Source organism: Rhinopithecus bieti, unplaced genomic scaffold (genome assembly GCF_001698545.2).
Source record: "Rhinopithecus bieti isolate Rb0 unplaced genomic scaffold, ASM169854v2 scaffold_17655, whole genome shotgun sequence".
In the NCBI taxonomy this organism is placed as follows: domain Eukaryota; kingdom Metazoa; phylum Chordata; class Mammalia; order Primates; family Cercopithecidae; genus Rhinopithecus; species Rhinopithecus bieti.
The window spans coordinates 723,447-750,648 of NW_016809081.1; the positions used below are offsets into that span (position 1 = coordinate 723,447).

At 39.7% G+C, this 27,202-nt stretch overlaps 1 protein-coding gene across 10 annotated transcripts in view; it reads right to left on the reverse strand.

The window, feature by feature from the left end:
* The window catches only part of CTNNA2 (catenin alpha 2), a 1,170,559-nt gene that overhangs the window by 331,465 nt on the left and 811,892 nt on the right, over positions 1-27,202 (reverse strand). The window contains exons 1-3 of one of the 10 annotated variants that reach the window (XM_017888527.1): positions 15,043-15,317; positions 11,522-11,598; positions 2,048-2,173 (exon numbers count right to left, since the gene is read on the reverse strand). The exons of 5 other annotated variants lie outside the window; for them this stretch is intronic. The gene's annotated coding sequence lies outside the window, so the exon portion shown is untranslated. Of the gene's footprint in view, positions 1-2,047; positions 2,174-8,432; positions 8,519-9,679; positions 9,836-11,521; positions 11,599-13,421; positions 13,517-15,042; positions 15,318-27,202 lie in introns of those variants that run through there. 4 more of the 10 variants (XM_017888526.1, XM_017888530.1, XM_017888528.1 and 1 more) reach the window with 4 other exon arrangements.

The window sequence follows — 27,202 nt, forward strand, 5'->3', positions numbered from 1 at the left end:
CCAAACAGAGCATTCCTATAGCAGAAACAAAAGAGCTTGTGACTTTTTTTTGTCCCGTTTACCTTTATATTTTTTTGGTCCGGGGGAGCGGCGTGGACAGAGTCTGGTTCTGTCGCCCAGGCTGGAGTGCAGTGGCACAATCTTGACTCATTGCAACCTCCGCTTCCCAGGTTCAAGTGATTCCCGTGCCTCAGCCTCCCGAGTAGCTTGGATTACGGGCGCATGCCACCACGCCTGGCTAATTTTTTGTATTTTTAGTAGAGATGGGGTTTCACCATGTTAACCAGGATGGTCTCAATCTCCTGACCTCATAATCTGCCCACCTCAGCCTCCGAAAGTACTGGGATTACAGCGGTAAGCCACTGTGCCCGGCTTTGTCCCATTTTCTTATGCCCACACCCAACCCAGTTGAAAATGTCCAGGTAATTTGCCTTTTTGAGATGCAGAGTGTGGAGATGGAGGAGTGAGGAGGCCCAAGTCGGTAATGGGCTGGGAACAATGCTCAATGTTCTATGAGGTTTTGTGTCCCTCATATATCCCCCTTGAAAATCTCCACTTCTCTCCCCCATGAGTGCATGTCCTTGACTTTGAGACTTCATCTTTTATGAATTAAAATTTGCATAGAGTCACTTCTTAAGTATTTGAACACAGCACCTTACAGAACCTGCTTTTAAAACTAGAGTCTAATGTTACACAAATCTGTTTCCTGTGAAAATGTTTTCTATATAAGCAAGTACATCTTCAACAGCAAACAATTTTAAGATGGTTGTTTAAGTAAAATGTAGCATGTTTTGAAATTTTTAAAATGGAAAACTCAAAGTACTATATAGGGGTTTGAGATGCATAGATGCAAGCATTTGTCAAAACTCATTCACTGTGTATAAATTTTACCTAAAAAGATAAGCAAATATCAAACTTTAGATAATAATCTGCATAAGGTGAAGTGTACTAATGTCTGCAATTCCTTCAAAATGCTTCAAAAATAGGATGGATCGATATCTGATAAAGCAAATATAGCAAAATGGAAATTGTAAAATTGAGGGGGCGGGTTGCTATAATCTGAATGCTTATGTCCCCCTAAATTCATATGTTAAAACCCAATCCCCAGTGTGAGGGTACTTGGAGATGAGGCCTTAGAGCCCTCATGAGTAGAATTAGTATCCTTATAAAAGGGGCCCCCAAAAGCTGCTTTGCCCCTTTCACCCTATAAGAATATGGTCAGGCCGGGCGCGGTGGCTCAAGCCTGTAATCCCAGCACTTTGGGAGGCCAAGACGGGCGGATCACGAGGTCAGGAGATCGAGACCATCCTGGCTAACACGGTGAAACTAAAAATACAAAAACTAGCCGGGCGAAGTGGCGGGCGCCTGTAGTCCCAGCTACTCGGGAGGCTGAGGCAAGAGAATGGCGTAAACCCGGGAGGCGGAGCTTGCAGTGAGCTGAGATCCGGCCACTGCACCTCCAGCCCCGGCGACAGAGTGAGACTCTGCCTCAAAAAAAAAAAAAAAAAAAAATATGGTCAGAAGGTGCTATCTATGAGGAAAGAACCCTCACCAGACACTGAATATCCTGGAGTCCTAATCTTGAATTTCCCAGACTTCAGAACCATGAGAAATAAATTTCTATTGCTTTTAAGTTAGCTAGTCAAAGGTACTCTGTTATAGCAGCCCAAATGAACTAAGACATGAGTATATGGGTGCTCACTATACAATTTCTTCAATTTTTCTTTATATTAAAAAGTTTTCATAATAAAATGCAGGTATGGAAGGGGAGACACAGCATTTGGCATTGGGAGAGTTGAGTCCTGGTCCCAGTGTGGCATGAACCAGCTGTACAATGTGGTCAACTCTTAACTTTTCTGGGTCTTGATTTCCCCATCTACAAAATTAGAATCTCAAATGCATTTTTGTGTCTAATAACCTATTATTTTCAGAAACAAACATGGATTAAATGGTCAGAAGCCTTCAATTCACAGGAATTGAGGGCTCCCACTTATTGAATTTATATACTCTAAAGGAAACACTGAAAATTCTGTATTCAACATTTTACCAGTTGGAAAGCTCTAATGTGCCTTTCTGATTGTGTCATCTCTCCTAGTGCAAACTTCTCATCTGGTGCCAAGTACTGATGCCAGAAGCACAGTGGGCAGGAATAACCTCTCCCAGATCAATTGGCCTGGAAAATTTGAGAAAAAACAATTAGACTGCTGTCCCATGGTGCTCTACCCAAACTATTTTCATGTGATTGTATACTGCGCTGTAATTTCAGACGCCACAGCCCTGTGGTCTGACCCCAGGCAGAGTGGAAGCCACCTATAGGAAAGGCACTTGGGGCCAGTCTGAAGGTAGGCCTTCCTCCTCACTCCTGTTTCTTACCCTCAAACTATATTCTCCATTCGCAGTTCAAAACGTCTGCCATTATGAGATGATCATTTGACTGGAGGCTCTATTTTTTATTAAAAAGGCAACTACTCCTGAGTAGGTAACACGTTCAACTGTATCAACCATTTAAATCACATTGTTAAGAACCTCCACATCCTTTCCAGGTGGCACTTAGTAGTAGGGAAAGAGGAAGGGCTCTAATGAAAGTTTTCTCCCTGTCTATCATATTCTTTTCCTAACCTCGTACTGAAACTATAACTCATCCTTTAAGCTGAGATGGAACCTTATACACAAAGCATCCCTGATTAACCCATCTGAAAGTCATCTCTCTTTCATTGTACTCCTTTCTTTCTTAATTCATTGAACCAACTAAAGTCTTTTGAGCACCTACAACTTATTGGAAACTACTCTATGTTCTGTGGTTACAGTGGGAAACAAGACAAATGTGGTTTTGAGGGAATGATATTCCCACGTGCTGATCTGGGACTTTCCTGGTTTTCACATTAAAAGTCTCACATCCCTGCAACTTTCTCAGTCACGGGCAGACCAAGAGGATTGGTCATGCTGGTTGGAAACATAAACAATTATATCAGTTGCAATGCAATTATAATTATTAGAAGGAGCGAAGGTGCTCTGATTGTGCATCAAGAGAGGATTTCACTTACCCTCTGAAAAACTGAGAGGTAAAGAAGGGCAACGCAATCCCAGATAAGGAAAAATAATCACATTCAAAGACTCTGATGTTAGAGAGAGTGTGGGATGTCTGAGAAATGTAGGGTGACTTTATATCTTGGTTTGCCTGGGACTGTCCTGATTATAGCCTGTTGCCATGGCATCATTATTAATAGTGCCTCCTTTCATTCTCACAAATGTCTTGTTTTTGAAAAATGAATTATATATTCACCCTACAGAAACTGTAAGATGGCCACATGGCCAGAAGAAAGGAATTAAGGGGAGAGTCATGCAAACGAGGCTCTAAGGTCTCAAAAGCTGATTGTTCAAGGTCTCAAGAAACATACCCAGATTTGGGATATTTTCATAAGAAATATGGGAAAAGTGAGACTCATCATACACAGAGAAGTAGTGTGATTATATGTGAATTTTAAATAGAACAGATGCAAGAGTGGACGTGAAAGATCCATTGCTTTTGCTGTGATCTAGGCCAGAGATAAAGTGGCCTAGATTAGGGAGGAAGCATCAGAAATGAAGCTAAGCTGACAATTCGAAATATATTCTTCAAAAGGAAGAAGTGACATAATTCATTCTGAAGGCAGAAAGGTCCAGGGAGTTGGAGAGTCTAGGCTGCCACAACTGGCCTCATGGGCTAAGCATAACCCTGGAGAGTGCCTTTGACGTGCAACACCGTGCAGGGTGCACTGCAGTGCAAGCAGAGGAGGCAGGAGACTGGGTGTTAAGATGGTGGCTAGGCCAGGTGCGGTGGCTGGCACCTATAATCCCAGCACTTTGGGAGGCTGAGACAGGCAGATCACTTGAGGCCAGGAGTTTGAGACCAGTCTGGCCAACATGGCGAAATCTGTCTTTAGTAAAAATACAAAAATTAGCTGGGCGTGGTGGTGAGCACCTGTAATCCCAGCTACTCAGAGTCTGAGGCAGGAGAATTGTTGCACCCAGGAGGCAGAGGTTGCAGGGAGCCAGGAACACGCCACTGCCTGCAGGACAGAACAAGACTCCATCCCCTCCACCCCCATCCCTGCTACTGCCAAAAAAAAGAAGAAAAAGCAAGGTGGTGGCTAGCTTTCTGGTCTGAGCAACTCACTGAACGATAGTATTATGCAGGTAAAAGAAATCTGAAGGAGATTCAGAATCCCATGTCAGTATTCCTGAAATCCTCTTAAATGAATGTGTCACTCTACCATGCATTTTGATCATGCATATCTCTTATCTGCATAATTTATCTTGCTCTTCCCCTCATGCTTTCTAAACAAACTATAAGTACTCTAGAGCAGACAACAAATTGAATTCATCTTTTCAACCACCCACAAAGCCCAATGCAGGATCCACCATGAGATAAGGCCTTGGAAACTCTTGGAAGTAGGTGAATAAATGGGTAAGTAGGTAAGGGGATTACCTTCTGCAAAGAGAAGACTAGATGAAGAAGGGTTAGACAGACTTGTGGAAAGGTGATAGCCTTTAGTAACTAACTCGGAGTTACTCTGAGTCAATAGACCAATACAGCAATCCAAAAACTTTTCCTGTAAAGGGCTGATATTAATAGTAAATATTTTAGGCTCTGCAGTCTCTGTCGCAAGGAATCTGCTTTTCCATTTTAATGAATAGACAGTTATAGAAAATATGTAAACAAATAGGTATGGCTGTGTTCCAATGAAACTTTATGTATGGATATTAAAATCTGAATTTTATATAATTTTCAAATGTTGCAAAATATTATTCTTCTTTTGGTTTATTTCCAGCCATTTAAAAACATAAGCTCATTCTTATCTTGCAGGACCTATAAAAACAGGCAGCAGCTGAATTTGGCTTTAGGGCCACTGAACCCTGGACCAGTATAGCCATTCCCCTGATATGGAGGATAGCGAGGCCTCTTATCATACATTTTTCCAAGCAGAATTACTTAAAAGCTCACTCTAAATGCCTTCCTTTTCTTCTTGTCTCAAGAACAAGGAAGATATCTAAGATCATGCCATGCGTGCTCTCTAACTCATCTTTCTAAAATGGCTTTGATTTCTTAAATGTTTTCTCTTCAACCTTCTTCTGGGGCCTTCTTTCCTTCTCTGCGTTCCCTCTTTAACTTTCCTTTTTTATTGGGTAAGTTTGTCCTCTCTCTAATAAATTTTGCTTTTACTACCAGAAGCATTACTGGGCTTGACATTTTTAGTGAGGATGCTGAGATTTCTCCAGTTTTTGTTTATCACTTGCCTTTTCACAATCATGGACAGCCGCAGACCTTCCTAAATTAAGGATTGATGCTTACACAGCATGACCTACACCTGAAAATCTATTAACAATTAACAGCCAGTAAAAACAGACAACCCAAAGATCCAGAGGCTGCCAGCTTCATGGGAGCTGAGGGCCAATTTACAGTGCTGATGATGTGCACAGGACTTAATATAGTAATTCCTGTTCAACAGTATCTGGAACTCTATACTGGTCATAAAAACAGTGAGTGAGTTTGTTTGTTTAAGGAGAAACACTGTTCTATGCACACAATAATTTCCAAAACTAAACTAAGACATGCAAGTAAGAAGGAGAGTTTCATTATAGAACAATTAGACCAAGGCTGGAGACCCTCACTAAAATGCACTCCATTAAATGTGTTCTGCCAAGAGGACTCATGTCCAATAGAAACCTTACTCCTGCATGGGAATGGTACCTCAAACGGAGGATAGCATCTGCCCAAATGCACAGCTTACAAAATGAAAGAAAATTTGACACAAAAAGCAGAAGAATTGGAGTAGCATCAATGGAGTCATATTATTATTTTTTCCCAGATCTAGACAAGATGTAAGTTATGACAATCACAGCCAAGATTCTGGAGGGGAGCAGTTCTTAAGGCTATGAATATAATGGGGTTGGGAAGAAAAGTGGGGACCTTCACTCTTTTCTCAAGCCAATCCATCTTTGGTCTGTCATTGGCTGGAGACCACCCTGCCCTTTTGGTTTTTGCTAGCGAAAACTAGCTGGTCATCATTGCTCGGGAATATAACCCTTTATCTGGGAGATAGCGAAGTAGTGAAGGGAGGGAGAGAGGATGGGAGCATAGTGGGCATCCTGAAAGAGATGTCTTCTCCCCATTTCCCATCACAGAGAACACTTGTAAAGACAACTAGCAGTTATGGTCTTCTCCAACAAGCTAGGCTTTCTGAGTATCTCTAGTATCAGAAAGGTAGTGCTTTGATGTGCAACCCTATTTCTCAATCGACTTATCTCTGTAATCAGTTTCTTTGGAATGTAGTATTGTGGCGAACTAGATGTCAAACGCACCAGGCTGAATTGGAGAGTATTTAAACCCATACGCTTCAATGGCATTAAAATGAGCCCTGGCAATCAAATGGAGGCAAGAGAATTTGACAGACAGCAAACACAAATCCTGTCACATGAGTATGTCTGGCGTGGTACCGCATGCCCGATGTGATAATGAATACCTAATGTGCTGACACATTCGTGGCTGCTCTGCATTTGGTTCACCTCAGTTGTGGCAGGCTCAGCCTTGTTAGATAAAAGGGCTACACTTCTTCTTTGCACCATTCACTGGCCCATGGAAATGGACTGTTTTCACAAACTGCTAATTCTGAAAGCCTTTAGTGGATGGAGCCAGCGTAAGGAAAAAAAAAAAACATACAGTTTAAAGGCATGCTCTGAATTTGCTAATAGGTATGCATGGTCCTTTTGGAACCAAAATAGAATTTTTGATGAAGTACCTTGTGGCAAATCTGAAATATTAGCCTGGGGGCCCCAACAAGACATAATTCACTCCATGGGTGAGAACAAATCTCATTTCCACATCCATTCCTCTAAATTCATTACTGACCCCGGGGGAAAATGCTAGCCTGGAGCACGTTTTAATAAAGACACTGGTGGTGCCGTTGCTATAGTACTAAACGCAATAATGAGCAACAAGCCTCTTGGTGGCAATGGACCCCCTGGACCTGTGGAGACTCTGGAAGACAGCTTCTGAAGGGCTTAACACACCACCCAGAGCAGAACACAGTGTCCAGAAAAGATTTCATTACTTTATGTGATAATTTGTCACATAAGACTCACTGTGGCTTAAACGGCCTGATTGTCAGCTTGCCTTCAAATGAACAATTGCTGAGAATAATTTATTTTAAATTAATTTCAACTGAAAAAAAAGAAAAAAGTAGATGCCGTTGGGAAATTAAGAAAATGACTTTGGGGTCAGAAAGATCTAGATTCAAATTTCAGATCCAGGACACATTTTATTACCTCCTTAGGGCTTAATCTCTCCCACTAGAAGTAGTCTCTTAGCTAAGTACAAGTTATCTGTGGGCATGGCCTCTGCCTTTATTGTTTCCTGTTTTATTCCCAAATGCTTTGTCATATAATGATGCTCAATGGATACTGTTAAGTAGATCTACTTTAAAGGATTATTATGAAGACTAAGAAAGTGAACCTATGTAAAACCTTTGGCAACTTGCTTGGCACAAGGTAGCTCCACAATGAATTCAGAGTATATTCACTGCTATTATAAGACCACAGGTGGAAAGGCCACAAGAAGGGCTTAGAATGGAACATCTGAACAAATGAAGAAGTTTGACAACTACTGTGGTTCTGGTAGGAAGGGGCCAGACTCAAGGAGTTGAAGGAAGTGTTCTATGGAAGAACATGGCAGGGAGGGGTGCAGGGCACCTTGAAAATGCCAGAGGGTACTTCAGAAGAGCCATAAGCCAGTTATAACAGGTGGGAGGTCATGCTTGCTAATCAATCCTCAGCTTTAACAAGAAGATTGGAAAGTTTCCCTGGGTTTCCAGAGTGGATCGATATCTAGGCAGGTACTGTCAAATGAAAAACTGAAGCTTGTGGCTAGGGAACATACATATTCAGCCATTCCCCTATGGACAGTCACTTTCCTGCCACACACAAATATGCTCTTTTACCTCACACAACTTGAAGTCACCACATCAAAAGTTCCAATGTCGCTTCCTCATTCAGGACAGAGAAAAGTTCTCAGGAGGGAAGTACAAATGTATCTGGAAGCACACCCTATCCTGACTTGTTAAGGTGGGGATTCTCCTTACTTTCCGCTGCATCCTAACACAGTCCTTCTATTTCAGTCTGGCCAATCTGTTCCCTACATCTGTGACCATAGGATGACTTCCTTATTCCCATGTGCCTGCTCTTTGACCAAAACTACATATTCTTTAAGTCTGAAATAATCTATACAACCTTTCCATTCATTAAGAGAGAGAGAAAATGAGAGCATCCTGGTGCAATGGGATCATTCTACGTCTCCTCTCAGTCTTTACCACACTCTTTCATTTGCTTCTACATAATATGAGAATTTTCTCTAAGTGTTTATAACAGACATCTTGTTTCCTCAAACAAAACATTACTTCTCCAAAGCAGGAACTCCTTGTTGCATATTTTTCCATGAGCTGAACACCAGGCTGGTTATTTACCCAAACGATCCAGCAAATACCTATCAAATAAAAGTTGAAAGGAAGTCAGCAGATACCTGCTTCACATCACATGGACGGGGCAAACAGAGTTTGTGTGAGTCTCAGGAACTTTCTGTAAATATTTTCAGTAAATATTATACACAAAGTAATGAAAAGGAATACCAACTGCATTGTACAAACTTACAAACAAACTTATACAGTCATAATGACACTCCATAATGACATTTTGGCCAATGACGTACTGCATATATGACCATAATCCCATAAGATTGTAATGGAACATATATAGAAACCTGATACATGGTCCTTGATATTGGCATTGCAGATCAAGTAGGGAAAATGACTTATATTCAGTAATGGTGTTGGGACATTTAATTTTCCATATGAAAAATTTATACAAATAAAAAAACACATACCATCTAGGTTTGTATAAGTACATTCTATGATGTTCGAACAACAATGAAAACACATTTCTTAGAACATATCCTGTCTATAATGGAAGTATGACTGTCATCAAACATACTCAACATGCACAAATACAAACACACCCCTCACTCACACACCACTTAGCTTTTCTCACAGGCAAAATTCCTAAGCAGCCTCTGATTTAACTTCCAGCTGTAATCAACTTTTGTAAGCCGGGGCTGCCTGTAACCAGCAAAGCCACTTGGGAAAGAGTCTACAGTCTCTGTAAGAAGATCAGGGCTGACCGGGCGCGGTGGCTCAAGCCTGTAATCCCAGCACTTTGGGAGGCCGAGACGGGAGGATCACAGGTCAGGAGATCGAGACCATCCTGGCTAACAGGGTGAAACCCCGTCTCTACTAACAAATACAAAAAACTAGCCGGGCGAGGTGGCGGGCGCCTGTAGTCCCAGCTACTCGGGAGGCTGAGGCAGGAGAATGGCGTAAACCTGGGAGTCGGAGCTTGCAGTGAGCTGAGATCCGGCCACTGCACTCCAGCCTGGGCGACAGAGCAGACTCCATCTCAGAAGATCAGGGCTGACCCACTCCAGCCACTAGGGTTGACTCTCTGGACTACCTGCTGCTCCAGCTGACTGCTCCAAATCTATTCCCCTCCAAGCTGTCCTTCCTGCTCAGTGGGTCTCTCAGTCTGGCCCCTCAGCCCAGCCATTCCCCTGTGGAGAGTCACTTTCCTGCCAGAGACAAACATGCCTTTTTACCTCACAACTTGAAGTCACCACATCAAAGGTTCCAATGCTGCTTCCTCATTCAGGACAGAGCAAAGAAGGAGTTGTTATTGGCCCTTTAATGAGGAACTGATCATGCTTCCCCGACAAAGACAGATAATGACAAAACCCAAAAAAGCAATCCATCTGCTCTCTGATTGCTGGGATTAGAATGTGGGTGAGCGAGGAGACAGGGACAAAGAGTTTGTTTCCATAAAGAACAGAATGGAGAATCCAGAGAGTTCTCATCACTCCAGAATTATCAACTGTTCACTTCTCATTTCAAATTAACTGTGAAATGCATCTAACAGTGAGTGCTAGATAAGCTATCCATATTAATAAGTAAACATTTCCAGGCATCCGAATTGTGGAAAAACAGATAAGGTAACATAAAAAAAAAAAAAAAAAAAAAAAAAAAAACATTTATTTATATAAAGCAGGGAAAGGAATTCTAGCTGATATGGTTTCCCACACTGAGCAAACGGATACATGATTATCACAAAGCTGAAAGAAGGAAGTCTTGGGCATACGTTACAGCTAAAGTCAAAGCAGGGGTGCAGATAGGAAAGAACAATTAGGGAAATAATTAAATAAAGCTCTGTTTATACTTCTATTGTCAGTGCTAATTATTTGTGGGTTTGAAGTAAGCTCCCCTGTCTTCATTAGTGGTTGTCAGTGAATGATAACATACTTGGATTTCCACACGTCCTGGTTGTTTCCAAGGATTGTATTTGAAGCATCAGCTCACATTTTCACATGATGACAGTAATAATCAAGAAACCCATACTCACTAAAGCTAACCTTTTTTTTTTTTTGGTCTTAAATAAGAGGTATGTAACTGTTTCCTTGCTCTACACTTTAGCCTCTGTCTAGTTGCTGGTATATCAAGGTAACCGCTCTTCAACTTTGAAGAAGACATGATGGTTAGGTTCTTTGGAAGAGGATGAGTTAGCAAGAGTTCCCTCCACGTGGCATTTGCAGACCACCAAATCCATTCCCATCCTCTGTCCCTCCCATGTCCCTGCTCAGGCCTTCCTGATGCAAGTAAGTGCCTCTAGGCAGGAGATTTGCTTGCAAATCTGTAGGAAGCCTTACAATGAGGAATTGGTGACAGAATCTACTTGCTCATGCCTGTGATCATTAACTTTTCCTTTAATAAAAGAGTAGCAGCTATTCTTTTCTGTTGATTTCTTACAGCTGCCCTCGGAGTTACACTCAGAGAGCAGTATGTGTTTGAACTTCTGCAATACTGTAGGAGTTATGAGGATCTAGCTGGTAGAAGGGGTGGGAGTGGTGGGGGCAAAGACTGGAAGGAGAGAAAATAAATGTCACCAGCAGTAGTGCCTTAGGAACACACCTAGAGAGAGAAACCAGGTTTCTAAAAGCAAATAAATTAGGGGCTAGGCACAGTACTTTTGATAACTGAGAGAAAGTGTGTAAAAGGGAGGGAGGAATGGAAGAGAAGAGACTGCAGAAAGACCAAAAATCACAGTGTATGAGAAATCTGACACAATTTCACTCCTGGGTGCTCTTTTTTTTGGCCAATAACTCGGATAATCCAATCAAACCCATCTTTCTTTAAAGCTAGAACTGGAGAAATTGACATTTTGTTTCTTTTGAAGATTTTCTTCCTTAAATGGAAAGTTTTCTGTGGTACATCTTATTTTAGAATCTCTATCTTCTCCCTCTCTCTCTCTCTCTCTTTTTTTTTTTTTAAAGAAAATTAGAACTATTGGCTAATTTGTGATTTTGTTATTTCTAGGCACATTTGGATTGGACTTCACAGTCAGATGCTAATGGAGGCGATTCCATCGGCAGAGGGATGGATCCACTTACCCATATCACCCTGAGCAGTACAGAAAGATGAACTTCTCGGGGAGAGTCAATGGGGGCAGGGATGGCAGAGACATCGTCTAAGTATAGAAATAGATAAAATGACAAGAAGACTAGAGTTGCCATCTGCTGGAGGATGGAAAGAATGACATTTGACACTATTTGCAAGAGCAAAGCTAAACTCATTAGTAAAAATAATAAATCTCTATGTGCTGTGTACTGCCAGTTAAATAACACAAATTTATAGCAGTATCTTATTATTTCAGCATGGCAGTTTTTGGATAATGTTGAAAATACACGGAAGAAGTAAAACAATAGCATCCATTTTCCCTAATTTGTACTCTGCCTACTCTTAGAAGGGTTGATGAATATTGCTTTATTCCCTTTCAAATGCCAACAAGTTCCTTCAATGTGTATTTCTCACTTTCACCACTGTGACTTTGAAAATGATGATGGGGTTTCTTCTATGAGTATGCCTAGTCATTGCTTCCAGATTCTCTTTCTGCTTATGTAACATGACCAAACGCATGAAGCTCACTTAGGTTCAATATAAAGACCCCTGGACGGATAATCAGAAGGATGGGGTTGATAATCTGTTTGCCCACCAGCTACCAATGCAACCAGAAACCAATCACTTTACTACTCTGGGTCCTGGCATTTTAAACTGTAAAATTATAAATGCTATGGAGGATGGGCTACATAATCTAAATGATCTCTAAGGTCCTTTTTAGCTCTCAAATTTTGCAAATCTATAAGCATTTCAAACTCATGTAGCACTTATAACATGAATATTCAAGCTAACTTCTCATCATTGCTTCTACTGAATGCAGCAAAACTGTATCTAATGGCCTGATTAATCAGCCATAACCATCTTCTTTGCCAGTGAAGGGAAAAAATGTTTTCCCCCTTCTCATATTGTAGAGAAAGAGGCAGTTATTTAAACTTGATTTCTCTGATGCTGTTTTTGTTATGGTGAGTGACATAACAAATTTCTCTGATCAGAAAAAATATAAAACAAAAAACAGCTTAAGAACCACAGATTTAGAATGGCAAGTAACCTCCAAGACCAAAAGTGGAAACTGAGGTTAAAGGATTCACCTTACTTGAATATCTGGTTTGGTGCCAAAGTGGATTAGATCATTTAATTGGCAAATACTTCCTTACCTGAAAGAAACTCATCATCCTTCTTTCTGTAGCTATAAATCCTGCAAATCTACAGCATCCAACTCAGGTATCTCCTCCTCTCTAATCAATTCTTGTCCCCTTCAGCCTACAGTGATTCTTCCCTCTTCTAGAAACACTAGTGTTCAATGTCTGAAAAACCTCACTTGGCAAGTGACATTGTCTTTCATTCATTTATTCATTTGACAGATATTTAATGAACATATTTTTAATGCCTTGCATTCTTCTAGGTGGGACAGAAGCATTAAAACCCCTGTTCTCATGAAGCTTATATTTTAGTGAGGAAGCAGGAGAAATATATAAACATAGGAAAATAATATCCAGTAGTAATATGTGCCATGACAGAACATTAAAGCAGGTGCTATGATAATGATCTGATGCCTTCTTTAGATGGTGTGGTCAGGGAAGAGTTCTCTGAGGTAGTGACTCTAAATTGAAACTTGAGTGATGAAAAGGAGATGGCTATGCAAAGATTCATAAAACAGATCCGGCATGGGGGGGATCAAAGGAAAGAGTGAGTCTGGAATAAAATCAATAAGAGACATAGTAACAGCAACATGAGGGGAGGGAGGTGGTCAAGGTCCAGATCATTTGAAGTCTCAAGGTCATGCCAAAAAAGGAGTATTTTATTCCAAGCATTCTGGGAAATCACTTGAAGCTAAGAATTTGTTCTCTTTTCATGTAAATCAGTCTCCCCCACATCCAAGAATTAACGTCTTACCTTTTAAAATTTCTCACAATTCCTAGGTCCTCCAAACCTTTTTACATAAAAGGCTTTTTAATAAATAGCTGCTGGCTGATTGTGTTGTACATGAAATCTTTAAGTTAGTTAATAGTTTAAGTAGGGGCTTAACCCCTAGAGGATCAGAGGTCATGATGATTGCAGCCCTCGACCTCATAATCACTGAAAGGCTCAAGAAATGAGCTCAGCGTGGAGACAGAATATCCTGACATCGCCTGCGACTCCACTCTGAGACTTGTGAAATGCCTCACACTGCAAGCAGCGGCCCACGAGGATCCAAGAGAGCCCCTTTGTCGACTCCTTCAAAGCAAAGCAAATCACCTAACTTTGGAGAGGTTCTGACAGTCTTTATACCCATGCGTCACATAGATTTCATTGAAACTTTGGAACAGGTAAATTTGTAACAATTCATAGTTTTCATGCTCAAAAGAGTATCTTTGTGTAAAACAGCAGCCTGAATAATGGGGGGTAGGGAGAAGATTAATTCAGAGAGGTTATTCATTTTATTCTCTCTTGATGCAAGCCCCATTTTTACATGCTTTTCTTTTGACTATAGGGCAATCTTTAATTGCAGCTTTAAGGGAAGCTTAAAGAGCTCATTAAACATTACGAAAACTGAAATATCTCTAATGTTAGCTGAGAGTAACCTGACTTGTTTTTTCATACTGAGCTCTAGAAAAGGCAAATTCCTTGTAAAGAGTTAGGGTGGAATATCCTGCTCCACCCACCCCTAGTGGTCTAGGAGTCCTCTAAGCTATCATGGGAGGAATTTGTGGCTTGAAATCCAGACAGATGCTAGAAACTTTTAAATCCTGATATTCACGGTGCTAAAAATACATATGGATTCACTAATAGAAAAAGAAGGAGGAGGAGGAGGAGGAGGAGAAAAAGAAAGAAAAGAAGAAGAAACACAAAGAAACTGATTAAGAAAATGAGATGATGAAAGTACAGAGAGAAAGAGAAGAGGAGCTGGCAAGAGAGAAGGTCAATAAGATGAAGCATGGAGGCAGAGACCATAACCTTCCAAACATCTGGGACAGTGTCTGACACACAACAGATGCTTAAAACGTTGGGGGAGGGAGGAAAATACATGGGAAAATAAAAGAGGAGTTGTATTTGTGAGACAGCAGGCAAACAAGGAGGCAAGAGACAAGAGGAAAAGCAAGAAATGAAGGGGAAGAAAGAAAGGAGATCTTGGCGATGATTCCCACATCTGGATGCATGTCAGAAACACCTACGGAGACCACCTCCAAACACAGATTCCCAGGTCTGTTCGGAGCACTACTACATCAGAAGCTTGGAGTAGGGTTAGGTTCTAACCCGAGTCTAACAAGTCAAAACCAAAAGCTCTCGCCAGGGGATGCTATGTGCTGTGATTTGGGAACCCCACTGAGCTACACGAAAAGAAAAGAAAGGTGCGACCAGTGTGCAGTGACAGAGCCGGTGCCAGCACTCACCCTGGTCACAGGGCACCTGGGGGAGCACCACAGGGCACGCACTTCTCTTCAAGAAGATGGCTCACCTTCGAGAACTAGAGTTCCTCTCCGATTAATACCTGTTCCCCCTTTTGCCAAATTATAATTGTTCCCAAATTATATACCTTTCAGTGATGCCTGGAATGGCAAGGGGTGGGCTACAAAAGGAACTGCATGGGAAGGCGGCGTTATCCTTTGCCCATGGCACAGGTTAGAGAAATAGCCCCGCCTAGGCCGCACCGTCGTGGATGTCCAGGTGGCTCTGGTTGATTTTGGAGTATGACTCCCGAGTGGCAACGAGTGAGAACACAATCTCTCTCACATACTGAGGGAGGAACTAGCAAAAGTGACTGGGTTTTGGATAATGGACAAGGCGGCACTGGCACCCATCTCCCCAGACACGCGTTTCTGATCGTCATGGCAACGCACGCGGCGTCCGGGCTGTGGCGGGGCAGTGCATCTGTGCCGGGGCCAGGCTGGCTCTTGGGGCCCAGCGGCCTCCGCCGCTGCGCGCAGTCCCGGAGCTGCAGGAGCCCGGGGGTGGCAGGCAGCCCCGCGGGCAGCGTAGCCGCCCAAGCAAGGGAACAATTGCCTCTCGGGATTAAGTCTACGTGGGCTCGAATTGTGTGTTACTATGACAATGGTAAATAGGTTCACTGGCTTTCAGGGAAGTGGCTCCGTGCAGAGTGAGCTAAGGAAGGCACAATTTCTCTCCAGTTTAGCACACCTATACCCATTCATGGGTCTGTTTTCATGCCACATAAAATGAGGAGCTTAGGCAAGCCACTGTATTACTTAGATTTAATCACTGGGCATTTTATTGACAGTGACCTACACTGAGTTTGATTTAGTTGCTCCAACTAATAAAAGCCTGGTAGTAGACTAGAAAGAAGAAAGTTAAGCATGCTTATCAGATGGTAATTAATTTGCTCTCTAGAAAGAAAAAATATGAGCTAAATGTTTTGATAAAGTAGTTCTATGAATGTACCAGGAATGTCTCAAACCTCATCTTAAAAAATACACCCACATTTAAAATCATGTTTTGTTCTGTTGTTGCTTCTTCCGCACGAGGAATAACCACTCTACCCTGAAACCTAATACACCTTTTTAAAATAAATAAATAAATACAGAGAATCTTCTTTCAGAAGGGCTATAGCTTTTCCTAGAGAATAGATTGCCTACCATGCCAGAGCCAGTCTCGCAAAACATGTTAGCAGAAATAAGGTATTGATTAAATATAGTCACAGTAAAGACTAAGCTTACATTAATATTTCCCACTACTGGTGATTTAGCATTTATCATTCATTAGAGCCCACAAGTATACGCATGCATGCATTCACAAAAACGAAACCTTGCCACAATTAACTGGTTGTAGCATATATAGACTTTTGATATATCAGAAAAGACAGATTGTTTAAGCCCACCATGGTAGGCTTTTTTAAAAAAAAGATTTATTCCACACTTTTCCTGGTTGTAGTTCATTTGTGTACATTTTATGAATTCATACAACACAAATTATTTTAAAATATGCTGTTCAATAAAGAAATAACAGATTCAAGACAAATCACTGGCTCTAACCTACTTCTTTCACTTCATCTCAATGTGTACTTTCCCCAGCATCTGTACTCTGTTCAATATACATTGTACTGGGAGTGTTTCTGTTCCTACTAGTTAGACTTCATCCAGAACCTCCTCACCACCAGTCAAGCCTGGATCTTAACACCCTTTTCCTAGTGCCATCTCTCCACGATAGAAAAATCTCTAAACCCTCTCATTGAAACCTCCAAAACCTCTCAAATTTCCTTTTTTTTTTTTGTTTTCCAGGAGGCCTTTCTATTATAATCTACACACTAAATGTTTACTTGAGGGTTATCAAGTTCTTCCATGTTATAGTCATCATTAACTTTTCTTATATCATTTCTTTCAGTCATTTTTACATGTGGGTGTCAGAGAACCTATCGGGTCAAAAAAGTTATATCCAAATATCTGTGCCATCTAGCATATTTTTAAAACTTTAATAAATATTTCATTATGTGAATAAACATTAATATTGGCACACTATGGTGGACTGATTTGCTTAACTGAATTTCCAGAGTTATTCTTCTTCTCTGCCCCCACTTAAAGATATCACCACCCTAATAAAATGTGGAGACATATTTTGGTTACACATTAAAACTCATTCAACTTTTAAAAAATTGAGGAATAATTGGACACATGTAAATATGGACTATATATTAGATAACATTAAATAATTGTCATTAATTTGCTAGGGTGCAATGACAACATTGTGGTTATGTAAAAAAAGCTTTTTAAAATATATACATAAAATATTTAAGCGTAAAATATTATGAGATCTGTGATTTACTTTAAAAATGACAATGCCAAAGTGGCAAGATATTAATCATTCTTAAGTCTAATATTAATAATTAAGTCTAAGTCTAATCAAGTAAATTTTTAAGGTTGCCTCTCTTCATTCCACACTTGACATTTAATAAGAAATGAAAGTAAGGGTTTCTCCACATGGCAATCCTCGGGGGGTGAATTCAAATGGTCTGTTCCTCACCCAGTTACTCTATGAGGCAAGAAGCTGATTGTATCCCAGTTCGGAGAAGGTGAAGGCTCAATCCTAGAGACAGGTACAAGAGCTGCTGAAGTCAGAAGAGAAAAGCAGAGGTGGGTTAAACATTAAGGCTTTTTCTAATATAGATCCTCACTTTGGGAAAATGTGGTTATTTGGCCAAATAGAAGGAGAAATGGCAATTCTATAAGCAGGTCTACTATTTTAGCAGTGGTCCTTACAAAAGTGACAAAAACAATAGAATAATCTCATAGCCGTAGAATGTACCTGTGGAACCAACTGTGTATGTATCATTTTACGTTTATTTTCTTAAAAGTTTTGCTATAAGGCAGGACTATTAATCCTGTTTTTTAGATGAAGAAATTTAGGTTCTAACAGTAACTTTACATTTATTGTTGAGTTGTTTAAAATATTACCTGGATGAAAATAATGTCCAGAATGAAAGCAATCGCTAAATGTCAGGATCAGAACAAGATTATTCTCTGACATTCTTATTATTACTTTATAACATTCCATTCCTCTCTTATCTGCTCCCAAAATAGTTGGATAAAAAACCTTGCCTCATTTCCTACCAGCAGGCTGCAGGAAGAGACACTCTCACTTTTACAGAAAGGCTCAGTCTGTGAATGGTTACCATCTTTATACAGAACATCAAATATTTCTTTAGGACTTCTGAATATGTCTTATTTTAACCCTCCTGACACCACTTCATTTAGGTGGGTGGTAAATGCCATCTAGTTTACTTTATAACTCAAGAATTCTTATTACAGCTGGGATGGGGTGCTACGTGGGAATAAAATCAGGGTAAAAAGCAGAATTGTGGAACTGGAGACTCAGATACAGTCTCACTATATCCATATCACCAAAGTCACAAAGTATGGCTTTTCATTTTCAGCCCTTAGATATTTTGAAAAAAAAAAAAAAAAAACCATCAAAGTAAACAGTACTTTGTTCTCCATGTTGGTTGAATAATATCCTGAGTGGTGTACTTGGATCTCGAAAAGATTTCTAAAGCCTTTGCAATGTTCACAACAACTATAGAAGAGATATACTGTTCACCATATTATGTAATTAAACAAATCCCGTTTGGGTCTGGAGATGTGGCCAGTTTGGCAAAATACCAGTCTCATTTTGTTGAACAACTATTTAATTGTTTGAAATAAAAACAACAACAACAAAACTGGTTGGTATCCATCAGCCCTTGCTAGGTAATTATATTCCAAATTGGTAGACATCCTTCAAATATCAATTATATTAAAATTAGTTGATGAATTTAAATTCTTTTAGAAAATTATGTTTTTCTAAAATGAGTACTTACCCATATAGGGTTATTACTATCTGAACATAGTTAACCTGTGCATATGGTCAAAGGAATTCAGAGGACCATTTAAATAGAGTTGCAACCAGGCCAGGCTCCCATTTGTGATGGGGTTTGATGAAGGGTAAGATTGTCTCTTTGATAATATTTTCTAAAGCACAGAGATAAACCAGTAGCATCTTATCTTTCTAAAATTATCAGTTGTGGATTATTCCAACATATACTAAAACCTCTTCTAGGATAATTCTGATACTGCCAATGTTGACTGTCTAGTGTAAGGTGTAGCACCCTAAGAAGGCAGAAATAGAGAATTGGCTTACTAAGGGACTATCTCTTGTCTGCATTGCTCTTGGGCTTGGAAAGAATCCTAACCTAACACTCTGTTTAAAGGCCCAACTTCACAAAAAAGGTCCAATATGATTTTCAATAGTTTGTTTTAAATTTACTCTGTCTCAGTCTATAAGCCAGGGACAATGTTACATTTCAGTTAGAAAACCACCCACCACATAAATAAGCTAAAAATAAACGTCTTTGAAACAAGTTTTGTATTGCATGTTTCCTTCACTTTCCAGACCTTGTTAGGTATTTTAGAATTCACGAGTCCATGAATGTCAGAGCTCAATGGGATCTTAGACATTCTCAAACCCAACTCCCACTCTTTATATAGAGAAGGAATTTAGCCTCAAAATTACTAGTAAGTGGCAAAACCCAAACTTAAACATAAATATCCCAACTCTATCTACCAGTAGATAAAGCAGGTCCTGTCCCTCAATTTCTCCCTTCCATATGGTCCTATTTAATTTTCCCTTTATCAGTACCTAATATTATCTTAACCTATTTGCTTACAAAGTTGCTTACAAAATATCCCAACTCTATCTTCACTGCACCAGGAAGATAACCTGGACTTTGCTCTTGAGAAATTTCAACCTAGAAGACATAAAGGAAAACAGGGGAGGAGGGGTACACAGAAACAAACACAGAGCAGTTTAAGGCAGTAAATTTAAATTTACTTGCAATTTAAGACAGAAAATTTAAATTTACTTAAATTGCTCTCTTAATTTTAGATCGGTAACATCTCAAAGAAGGAGGTGATTTATATGGACTTCTGGGAGTACGATTCTCCTACTAGTGACTGAACTCTTCAAAGAAGAGACTATTATCTAAAATATTTTATATACCTTAGCACTTAGCACAGTTAAGAAAACAGAGTAAGTACCCACTGCATGATTGAGGAATGGATGGGTGAATACGTGGACATACGGATTTGTGGGGGTGGATGGGGAATAGTCTGGAGTGAGAATGGGAGCCCTTAGAAAGAAGGTGGAAATTAATAGGAGTTAGAATCAGAGTGACAATGCAGAGACTAGAGAATATAGAAATAGGCATTATTTATTTAGGGGTTCTTGAGGAAAACAACCGGCTTGAAGCAGAAGATGCTTACTAGGAAGTAGCAGGTGATGTATCTGGACACTGCCATCTGAGCATCATGAAGCTGATGATTGCCTATTCCCATGACTTCAATGAGTTATGTTTAGATTGGTGTTGTAGTGCAGGGAGAGTTTGAGAAACTTGTTAATGAAGCCAGACTCCCACATACAAAACGAGATGTCTGAATGTGTGTGGTTGTCGGTATTCTGTTCTGTTCTTTTTCTACGCAAACAGCAACAGATGGTAGAAGGGGGCCGACAGGAGTGGGAATCCAGGAGGAAAGTTTGAATTGCCCCATCCCGCCTCTTGCTGGGTCTAAACCTTGGGGAAAGGAAGATTTTAAAAGAGTCAGGTTTGGCTTTTACAGAGTTAAAAAGTTGACTGGTATCCAGCCCTCTTAATTGTTCCATAAAAGGGTCTAGGGAATACAGAAAAATCACTTTATATCATCAATACCAGCTGTGTTAAGGCACATAGCTTAAGTTTACTGTGCCTTGATCTCCTTTTGTATATTCTGAAAGTGGTAGGATCTCATAGAATTGTGATGAATAAATGGAATTAATATATTAAAGTGCTTTAATTTAGTTCCTGAGACAGAGTAATCAATCACTTTATAAGGTCTAGAGGAGGTTATAAGGATGCTGGTGAATGTTTGTCAACATTTATAAAAATGTGCATGGATTCTTTAAGAAAGCATATCTTGTATTCAAAATCCTCCTTCCCATCTCTTCATCCCCCTCTCACTCACTTGAGCACACTAGCCATTTTACAGTCTCTTGGACCAGGTTTGTTTTAGTCTCCGGGCCTTGGCACCTTCTGTTCTCTCTGCTTGGTATGCATATCTCATGGCACATTAAATGGCTGCCCCTTGCTCATCATTCAGGTGTCATCTCAAATACCACCACCTCAAGGAAGCCTTGCCTACCAGTAGATAAAGCAGGTCCTGTCCCTCAATTTCTCTCTTCCATATGGTCCTATTTAATTTTCCCTTTATCAGTACCTAAAATTATCTTAACCTATTTGCTTACAAAGTTGCTCAGTTTTGTTCCCCACTGTATCCCCAGACCTAGAATATGCCTGCATATGTTAAGTACTCAATAGATATTTGTTAACTATTGATTGGCTGGCTAATTGATTGACAAGAACGGGACCTCAAAGCATATACAGTTAAAAGAACATCAGTTATAGCTTCAAAGAAGTTGTCCCATTTTGAGAAGAGAATATGGCAAGGAAACATCACACAAAACAACAGCATTCGGTTTTAATGCAAAATTGCTTTTTCTCTCTTCCTGTTCAGACTTAAGGTAAAAGGCAAACTAGGTGAGACCAGCAGCCAGCACATGCCAAATGCTTAAATTGTGTTGGTCTTATTAATTGTATAAAATCTTAAAGAGTATCCCGAGACTTGCACATGTTCTAGAGATATTTAAACTGCAGACTAAAGGTTAGAGAATCAATCTTTGAACCTTCAGAAAATCAAGGTCCAGTTAAGTAATGGTTCAGAAATGTAAAAGGTCAGTTTAAGTACATGCCTAGCTGTTTCTACTTCTTTTAAAATTTCTCTAATATCTGAATGGTGCTGCCTGGTTAAATACAATATGTTTTAAATATTTATGTACTATCATCTTATTTTAAATTTTCATTTTTTAAAAAAGGCACAGGACAATTGAGCATAAAAATGTTATATCCTCTCTCTCTAGTTATTCATGCTGTGAAGCAACCTGTTTTACTGTATAAACCTGTGTTTGTTCTGTTTCAATTGTGCAGAAGGAAACAGTTCTGGCACCTTTAAAAATCAAAGATCTATCGCTCAACAAGAGAAGATAGCAATTCTAAGAAAGGGAATTATGAGAAACAGCAAAAAGATACAGTGCTTCTAAAACCTTAGCGGGCTTATGAATCACTTGGAGATTTTGTAAAAATGTTGATTCCGATTTATTACAGTGGGTCTTGGGTGGGGCCTGAGATTCTGCATTTCTAATAAGCTATAGTGATACCTGCACTGCTGGTCCTCAGTGTTTATGGATGATACTATTAGGGTCATATAGCTTGAGAAATAAAAATCACTTTAAAGCATTACAGTTGTAATAATATTAAGCCACTACTGCTGCTGTACTTAATCTGCAAAAACAACTATAAATTCTTCCCATCCCATCAAGAGGTGGAGCCTATTTCTCCACTCCTTGATTCAGGCTGACCATGTGATTGGCTTTAGTTAACAGACAACAGCAATTTGCCATATGGTGAGACTTGAAAAGTGTTTGTGCACTGGGACTTCTCCTTCGCTGCTCCTGGAACCCTGCAATCACCATCTGATTGCACCAGAGCTAGCCTACTGGAGGATGAGGTGATATGCGGGAGAGAACTCAGATATCCCAACCTAAAGTTAGTTGAGTCCCAGCCAACAGGCTGCCGATTGCCATCCCCATGAGTGAAGCCATCCTGGATTGTCCAGTCTTCCACTAATTTTCCAGTTGATCATGGACACTTGAGCGAGCACCACAGCTTTCATTCAACCTGGTCCACACAGAAGTTGTACTCAGCCAACACATATTGTCAGAAACTAAAGTGATTGTTGTTTTAACCACAATGTTTTGGGGTGTTTGTTGCTGCCTTTTTCATTTTGATTTTGCTTTTTATGCAGCCTCTAAAGTAGGAACAGATATCTAAAGAAGGAGCAGTCAAAAGTCTGAGTTATTGGTACACAATGCAATTTGTGCTTATGATTATTCTTTCTCCTTTTCTTCAATCTATAGGGTGTGATTTTGCCCTGGCATAGTAGAAATTGATATAGGTATTTATTGCAATAGCATTTTAACTATTTTCTGTTTTTATAATTCAACTTATTTTTCTTTTGTTTTACTATGTTGAATGTTTCTGCTTAGGGGTTAAGTCACTTGCCCAGATCACATAGCTTCTAAATGGTAGAACACTTTTCAGACTAATACAAAGTCAGAAACTTGAAAATGCATTCCACAATGTTATTAGATGTCTCAAATTCTTCTGCTAAAATGCAAAAATAGATTTGCCTCTGAAGGACATGACCTCCAGCTATCACCTTGTTCTATGTTTGAGGAGGAAATATAAGGTCTCTCCACAAAGGAATAATCTTACATTGATGTGATATGCCAATGACAAACCCTCTTCAGAAATGATACACTCAACATCAGCTAGTCATTGACATAGAGCCGTTAGGCAGACAGCATCATCCTTACACGTTTCCTTTGCAGGTTCACTCATGGTCAGACATCCTCCCCCAGTGTTGGTGATGTTGACTATCCGATGTCCTCTCCAAATCTATCAGTCTCAAACATATTTTATCTTTTCCACAGCCACATGAAATTCATATTAATGACAGTCCCATGGCCATCCCTACATATTAAAGGCTGCTTGCTATGGACTAGGGGAGTGTTTCCTAATTTTACTAAACTGTCCTTCCTATTGAGGTGATCTCTACTTCTTCTGCCCCATCCTATTCTTTGTTGTTGAGAATCATCACTTAGAGGCTCTGCAAACTGGTATTCCTTAAGCTGAGTACAGTCCACAATATCATTTGTTCACTAACAAAATTCAGTTGTAAGAAATTAGAATTTGAATATTTTTAATCAAAATACGCACTTTGTAGGTAACACAAGGTCTTGTTATTCCTCATCTAGCTGCTACCCCTGATATTACTTTACTAAACTGTGAAAACTTTTAATTGTGCATCAGCTGGTATTCAAATCTTTCTTTCTGGAATTTGCATCTGCTGCCACCACTGTAGCCACCAAGTACACTCCAGGGACTCCCTGATCTATATGTGCAGCTCTAATGTCTGTTCAGATCTTCAACTGCTCACTCCTGGCTCCAAGTGTGAGTTTAACTGGCTTTTACATCCTACTCTTCCTTGCCTCCCTTTCCCCTAGAGCAATCCATTCTATTGAAATCACCTTTCTTAGAAAAAGGACCACTTAAACGTTTGTCAATCCACTGCAGAACTATTATTGCACCTGCTGCCCTGCCCATTTCTAATGTGAACATAACCCACATAGTATCTCATTGGGAAGATATGGTAGTCTCCCAACTGCTCTCATTGCTTTCAGTATCCTTTCTCCTCCATTCATGTTCAAGGGAGTCATCAGAATTATATTCCTTGCACTCACATTTTGGAAATCATATTTCAAGTTGAAAGTCTTTCCAATCTGGTGCTAAATTCACACTCTGGTTTCCTCTTTTCCTACCCCCTTCTCCTGCATACCTGTGCTCCAGACATGGTATGCATCTCAGAAGTCTTCATATTTTTTTCACAGACTTTGCCTACTGACTGGAGTGGCCTTCTCTATCTATCCGTCTGGTCAATTCATCTTCCTTTCCTCTACCTGAACTTGCTCAATTAGCTAGAAAAATCTCTTCAATCACAGCTCTTGTTTACGTCTCTGCCATAGCATGAATAATGTTGGTTTGTTACTCATCACCTCCACTCCAGAACTGTGAACACAGAGTAGGGACCACATTTTATCTAACTCTGCTTCTGATTGGGTAAAATTCCATCTGATTTAAAACAAATGAACAAAAACAAGAATAGCAGCAAACATGTATGTTAAATAATTAGAAAGACATTTTCAAGATTCTTGTCAGAGATTAAGGAGTGGTTTCTGAGAGTGAGTGACAGCTTGAATGAAGAGAGAAATGCATCTAACTAGGCAGGTTAGTTTACCACTGAAGACCTGTTGCTTACGGATGGTGAGGGATTTTCTACAACTAACAGATCTGCAACAGGAAGCCACACATAAAGGCATTAATATGTGTGACTTCAACTCAAGAGTTTCGGCTTTGTTGGGCTAATAGCTTGTGCCTATATGTCAATGTAATATAGCAGTTTTTATATTTAGTTTAGATTACACAGGCTATTGATTAGGCAAGAATTAAACTAGTTAATAAACTCAATTCAATGACAGTGTTTACAAACCCAGAACTATGCAGACTGCACTAAGAGAAGAGAAAACATGTTTACTAGTGATATGTGGCAATTCTCATCTCCCTATATCTGATCTCTCATATCTGATCTTCTTCTCCCTTTAAAGGTAGATATTAGAAGGTCCAAAAAACAGAGAAAATAATACGTCTGTTCTTAGAGAGTTTCATTTTATCTCTCTAAGGACATAATTTCCAACATCTGTAAAATTCTATAAGACAAGATAATTAAGTGTCAAAGAATATCAGAGACAGAACAGACAGAACTTACTATAGAATTAAATCGGTTCTGTTAAATACAGTGAACCCAAGTTTCTCTTCAAAGAATCAGTATATCAGTAAGTTCAGCTTTCTTATTCTTTGATTCTCCATTTTAAAGTTTAACTTCCTGGTTCTCTTCGCCCACTTGCTTCTAGTTTCAGTAAACAACTTTCCCGCCAGTCCTAATCAGTAGTTCACATCTGTTCCCCTGGTCATCTGCTCTGTCCTGACTCATTCTGGTCACCTGCTTTGATTTGAGTTACCCTTGGTCACCTGCTCTGACCTAAGTCACCTTTAGTTACCTGTTCCTAACCATCCTTTCTGCCAAACTACTCACCTCGCTACTCTGGCTCATACTCCTGTCCTCTTTAAAATAGCCAATCAGAATTAACTCAGACTGTATGGTCCAACCCTAGCCAATACAGGAACCACACAGCAGTAGGAGCTAGCTGGTGAGGAATAAGAACTCCTGCCCCTCTTCTGTCCAGGTGTGCTCTTGCCATTGTTCCATCTGTGATGCGTACCCTTTCTGCAGAAAGTAAAAACTGCCTTGCTGAGATAATTAAATGTATGCTCAAATGTTATTTCTTTGCGGCATTGAGGAACAAGCATTTCTAACAGTTCCCTTATTTATGGCTAGGATGAGAAAGTGAAATTTGATAATACCGAGTAGAACTGTAGTTTTCTAGGTATCCCCCATAATTGATGAAAATTATGATATAAAACAGGTTCCTGCACCAGCATTCTTCTATAATGCTTGAAATCTGAACCTTAGAATGTCTTGGTAAGGTGATAGCCAGTTTAAAGTCAAATGCACTATAAACTGCAATTAAATAAGTTTTCAAAACCGTTCTGGTTTGGTGTTAATAGAAATCCCAAATAAATGGCTGAAACCATGAAAAACAAGATTTCTTACAACTGAGATTGTGAGACTGAGATTTCTTATGAGGGTAAAACATGAACAACAGAACAAAGCCTTGTGCATTTCACAAGTGCATTTTAATACTTTTACCCTCATAGAGCACTTGAAGTAATGCTGGATTAATCCATTTTCAGACATTAATGGCTTTGTGAAAATAATTTGGCTGGCCAGCTACTTAATCAGATTCAGGAATTAAATCCTCATAAACTCCCAGAAGGAATCTTGAAGCCCCAAGCCAGCCCTCTTTCTGAAGTGGGAATTGCCTCCACAGGATGGAATGAGGAAATGAGTGTGATGAGGAAGGATAGTTCCAAGACATCATAAAAAAAGACAGACAGAAATATAGGTCAGGGCCCCAGCCAGATGAAGGAGAGGGGCCCAAAACGTGTTTTAATTTATGATGTCATGGGGGTTTCTCAAGGCAAAGAGAAGGCAGCAAAGCAACTATTGAGGATGAAAAGTATAACATTTTTCAAGATGACAACTTGACATTATGTATTAATAGTTTTATTAAAAGTCCTCATCCTTTGAACACCAATTTCACTTCTAGAATAAACATTTAAAGGCATGGACACTCATATGTTCAAAGGTATAAGGATATTAATCACAGTATATTTTATAATGACTAAAAACCAGAAACAATCTAATTAATAAATAAGAGCAGACAAATTGTGAAATAATGTATACCTAAAACTTAATAGCTCATCTCTGCTTGAATTTTAGGTGACTTCATGTCCATTTAATTTTTGAGTCTTCTGTGTTTCTCTATTTCCTCTATTTCCTGTATTTTTTTTTTTTTTTTTTTTTTTTTTTTTTTTTTTTTTT